Source organism: Chiloscyllium punctatum, chromosome 11 (assembly GCF_047496795.1).
Source record: "Chiloscyllium punctatum isolate Juve2018m chromosome 11, sChiPun1.3, whole genome shotgun sequence".
Lineage (NCBI taxonomy): Eukaryota > Metazoa > Chordata > Chondrichthyes > Orectolobiformes > Hemiscylliidae > Chiloscyllium > Chiloscyllium punctatum.
In genome coordinates, this window is record NC_092749.1 from 56,580,159 (window position 1) to 56,586,158 (window position 6,000).

Sequence of the window (6,000 nt, forward strand, 5' to 3'; positions counted from 1 at the left end):
ATTCAACATATACTAGCTCACCACATCATCTTGGCATGTGTCTGATCCACTGAGAGAATGGTTCTACATTTCAAAGTGCACCAGCACCTTTTATTGCAATGCTACTGCCCAGGATATTTACAGACAGTGATGGATACAGCTATCAATGAGGAAGTAAATATGGACATTTTCAAGGTTCAACACTGTTAAGAAACTGGGTCTGAACTGTTTGAGGAGTAACCACTGTTTCATGGTGTTGCAAATAAGAAATGTGCAATGGAGATGAAAATGGATGCCACCACGTCAGAATGGTTAGGGGACATGTTTTGTCCTGTGAGAGAGACGGCTTCAATTTTGAATATGTGAGGCCCCTCAAAGGTGGACAGCATTACACAAACACCCCTACCCTGAAGCTGAAGTATACCTGTGAGCACAACATGCTTTATGTGAACCTTCTGTGTGCAGTCTAAATCCTTGCCCAAATATTTTCAATCAAATCATGCAACATTCAGAATCAATTCCACCAATGGCTGTAAGGCAGAAGTAATGTTTCCCAATTGAGAAAAATTGACCCCAATTTCCAAAGTAGCAAACATTTGTCATTTACCCATAACATGCAAAAGGAGCTGCTTATTTCACACCTTGACCCATCCAATATTGCACAGTGGTAAGGATGGCTAGGCTCTGTACTTTCAAAGTTGTAGTTGTGAGCACACACACACATACACACAAAAGATGAAATAAAGTGAACATATATTTGCAAACGTGTTTATATATTTAAGGTACGGCATCATTGCATCACCTATGTAACCTCCGAAGGCTTTCTTTCTTTCTCTCCCATTAGGGTCACAGTGCAATGCAGGGTTCCAGAGCTGGGATTGGGGGATGGAAGGGCGTGGGGGTCCCTAAATTGGACCCTTGTCTTGGAGTTTTGGCCAGACAACACAGAGGACATTTGTGTCTGGAGAGCTCAGATATGATGAGTGTGTCCTCTCCAGAGGCATATGCCATCTTTTCGGCTTGAACACACCCAGTGCTGAGCTTGGCAAGCAGAGCAACAGCTGGAGTGTCCCTTAAGGAAAATTATAGATGCGGAACCTGTCTGCAGTTCCTCCTTCAGTTGATTACATACTGCCACTACCATGACTCTGTGTTTGGATTATGATGGTGCTATGGTTTTAAGGGTATATTTTGTCCTTTTTTGTTATGAAGAGTGGTTGAGACAGAGCTACCAAGCTGTCTGTTCCAAGCCAGTGAAGGAAACAGCTTAGAGTCATAGAGCTATAGAGATGTACAGCATGGAAACAGATCCTTCAGTCCAACCTGTCCTTGCCGACCAGATATCCCAACCTAATCTAGTCCCACCTGCCAGAACGTGGCCCATATCCCTCCAAACCTTTCCTATTCATATACCCATCCAAATGCCTCTTAAATGTTGCAATTGTACCAGCCTCCACAACTTCCTCTGGCAGCTCATTCCATACACGTACCACCCTCTGCCTCTTTCCCCTCTCACCCTAAACCTACACCCTCAAATTCTGGACTCCCCAACCCCAGGGAAAAGACTTTGCCTATTTATCCTATCCATGCCCCTCATAATTTTGTACACCTCTCTAAGGTCACCCCTCAGCCTCCGACGCTCCAAAGATAACAGCCCCAGCTTGTTTAGCCTCTCCCAATAACTCAAATCCTCCAACCCTGACAACATCCTTGTAAATCTTTTCTGAACCCTTTCAAGTCTCACAACATCTTTCCAATAGGAAGGAGGGCAGAATTGCATGCAATATTCCAACAGCGGCCTAACCAATGTCCTGTACAGCCACAACATGGCCTCCCAACTCCTGTACTCAATATTCCTACCAATAAAGGAACGCCTTCCTCACTATCCTATCTACCTGCGACTCCACTTTCAAGGAGCTATGAACCTGCACTCCAAGGTCTCTTTGTTCAGTAACACCTTACCATTGAGTGTATAAGTCCTGCTAAGATTTGCTTTCCCAAAATGCAGCACCTCACATTTATCTGAATTAAACTCCATCTGCCACTTCTCATCCCATTGGCCCATCTGGTCCAGATCCTGTTGTAATCTGAGGTAACTCTCTTCGCTGTCCACTACACCTCCAATTTTGGTGTCATCTGCAATCTAACTAACTGTACCTCTTATGCTCATATCCAAATCATTTATGTAAATGACAAAAAGTAGAGGACCCAGCACTGATCCCTTGTGGCATTCCACTGGTCACAGGCCTCCAGTCTGAAAAACAACCCTCCACCACCACCCTCTGTCTTCTACCTTTGAGCCAGTTCTGTATCCAAATGGCTAGTTCTCCCTGTATTCCATGAGATCTAACCTTGCTAATCAGTCTCCATAGGGAACCCTGTCGAACACCTTACTGAAGTCCATATAGATCACACCTACTGCTCTTCCCTCATCAACCTTCTTTGTTACTTCTTCAAAAAACTCAATCAAGTTTGTGAGACTTGATTTCCCACGCACAAAGCCATGTTGACTATCCCTAATCAGTCCTTGCCTTTCCAAATACATGTATATCGTATCCCTGAGGATTCCCTCCAACAACTTGCCCACCACTGAGGTCAGGCTCACCAGTCTATAGATCTCTGGCTTGTCTTTACCACCCTTCTTAAACAGTGGCATCACATTTGCCAACCTCCAGTCTTCCGGCACCTCACCTGTGACCATCGATGATACAGATATCTCAGGAAGAGGCCCAGCAATCACTTCTCTAGCTTCCCACAGAGTTCTCAGGTACACCTGATTAGGTCTTGGGGATTTATCCACCTTTAACTGTTTCAAGACATCCAGCACTTCCTCCTCTGTAATCTGGACACTTTGCAAGATGTCACCATCTATTTCCCTACAGTCCATATCTTCCATATCCTTTTGCACAGTAAATACTGATGCAAAATATTCATTTAGTATCTCCCCCATTTCCTTCAGCTCCACACAAAGGCCGCCTTGCTGATCTTTGAGGGGCCCTATTCACTCCCTAGTTACCTTTTTGTCCTTAATGTATTTGTAAAAACCCTTTGGATTCTCCTTAATTCTATTTTCCAAAGCTATCTCATGTTTCCTTTATGCCCTTGTGATTTCCCTCTTAAGTATACTCCTACGTCCTTTATACTCTTCCAAGGATTCACTCGATTTATCCTGTCTATACCTTACATATGTTTCCTTCTTTTTCTTAACCAAACCCGAAATATCTTTAGTCATTCAGCATTCCCTATACCTACCAGCCTTCCCTTTCACACTGACAGGAATATACTTTCTCTGGATTTTTGTTATCTCATTTCTGAAGGTTTCCCATTTTCCAGCCGTCCCTTTACCTGCGAACATCTGCCTCCAATCAACTTTCGAAAGTTCTTGCTTAATACTGTCAAAATTGGCCTTTCTCCAATTTAGAACTTCAACTTTTAGATCTGGTCTATCCTTTTCCATCACTATATTAAAACAAATAGAATTATGGTCGCTGGCCCCAAAGTGCTCCCCCACTGACAACTCAGTCACCAGCCCTGTCTTATTTCCCAAGAGTAGGTCAGGTTTTGCATCTTTTCCAGTAGAAAATTGTCTTGTACACACTTAAGAAATTCCTCTCCATCTAAACCTTTGACACTATGGCAGTCCCAGTCGATGTTTGGAAAGTTAAAATCCCCTACCATAACTACCCCATTATTCTTACTGATAGCTGAGATCTCCTTACAAGTTTGTTTCTCAATTTCCCTCTGGCTATTAGGGGGTGTATAATACAATCCCAATTTCTCAGTTCCACCCAAATAACTTCCCTGGATGTATTTCCTAGAATATCCTCCCTCAGCACAGCTGTAATGTTATCCCTTATTAAAAATGCCACTCCCCCCTCCTCTCTTGCCTCCCTTTCTATCCTTCCTGTAGCATTTGTATCCTGGAACATTAAGCTGCCAGTCCTGCCCATCCCTGAACCATGTTTCTGTAATTGCTATGATATCCTAATCCCATGTTCCTAACCATGCCCTGAGTTCATCTTCCTTCCCTGTTAGGCCCCTTGCATTGAAATAAATACAGTTTAATTTATTAGTCCTACCTTGTCCATGCCTGCCCTGACTGTTTGACCCACTTCTGTTCTCAACTGTACCAGTCTCAGATTGACCTCTTTCCTCACTATCTCCCTTGGTTACCCCCACCCCCCCCACCTTATTAGTTTAAATCCTCCCACGCAGTTCTAGCAAATTTCCCTGCCAGTATATTAGTCCCTTTCCAATTTATGTGCAATCCGTCCTTCTTGTAGAGGTCACTTCTACCCAAAAGAAATTCCGATGATCCAAAGATGTGAATCCTTCTCCCATGCACCAGCTCCTCAGCCATGCATCCATCTGCTCTGTCCTTCTATTCCTGCCCTCACTAGCTCATAGCACTGGGAGTAATCCAGATATTACTACCCTTGAGGACCTCCTTTTTTAAATTTCTGCCTAACTCTCTGTAATCTCCCTTCAGAATCTCAACCTTTTCCCTTCCTATATCATTGGTTCCATTGTGGACAATGACCTCTTGCTGGCCCCTCTCCCCCGTGAGAACATTTTGCACCCTCTCTGAGATCCTTGATCCACACCATTCTGCTTTTTCTCTGCTGGCCACAGAAATGTCTGTCTGTACCTCAGACTACAGAATTCCCTAACACAATTGATCTCTTGGAAGCTGACATACCCCTCAATGCATTAGATCCAGTCTCAATACCAGAAACTTGGCTGTTTGTGCTATGTTCCCCTGAGAATCCATCACCCCCTACATTTTCCAAAACAGCATACCTGTTTGAAATGGGTATATCCACAAAAGACTCCTGCCCTAGGTGCCTGCCTCTCTTACCCTTCCTGGAGTTAACCCATCTATGTGACTGTATCTGAGACTTTCCCCCCTTCCTATAACTGCCATCCATCATATACTGTTGCTGTTGCTGTTGCAAATTCCTCATCGCTTCTATCTGTCTCTCCAACCGATCCACTCGATCTGATAAGATTCGCATCCAACAGCATTTATGGCAGATATAATCCGCAGTAACCCTTAAACCCTCTTTAAACTCCCACATCTGACAAGAAGTACATATCACTGCAAAGGCCATTTTTGCTCCTTCACAATCTACAGACCCAGAAAATAACACTGTCTTATTCCTCTACAAAACACTGCACCAGGTTAAATTAATAGCTATGGCTTATATTTTAAGTTTAATCAAGAGACTTATCTCCAAACACATATAATCAAGAAAGAACCCACTGTACTAACTAATGTAGCCTTTCTCTTGGACAGATTTAAAACAACAATTAACTTATCTGATTCTGTGTTATGAACTTCGCCCAAACTGGTTCCTCCAAGATTAGTTGTGAAATTCACTGTTTGTTAGTTTTCCCAGATGCACTTCAATGTCTAGAGGCACATGAATTCAAAAACAGCAAAGGCAGTAACTGTGCAGGTTCTCTCCCTCTCCCTCTCCCTCTCCCTCTCCCTCTCTCTCTCTCTCTCTGTCTCCTGCACTGACCTCACCATGTGCTTCCTTTGTCTGTTCTTCTCCCTTTTAAAACTGCTGTTGTTTTGACTTTTTTTTCTCAAAGTTCCAAAACAATGCAACAGCATATAAAACAGTAATTGCTGCTCCTGGAATTTGAGGAAATCACCTCCAGCATCTAAAATACCTCAAAAAAAGGAGCAGCTCTTACAGCCAGAAACTTTTCGTGTCCTCCATCTTGGATTACCCAGAATCCTGTCTTGTGAGGTCTTCAGTTTTGTTTTAAAAGTTAGAACAATAGAAGGAGCATGAATGGGTATAGGCATGCTCCCACAGAACCAGGATATTTAGTTTTAGCTTTCAGCAGTTGCTGGGGTCTTGCAGCTGGATGTGGAAACTTTTATCTCTCTTTGTTACAGCTAAAAGCTGGAATTCTCTTCCTGCTGCTAGAACTGCATGTAAGGCAATTTATTTTAATGCATTTGCCTTTACCAAGGGGATGCTTATGGGACGTTACTACATTGAAACA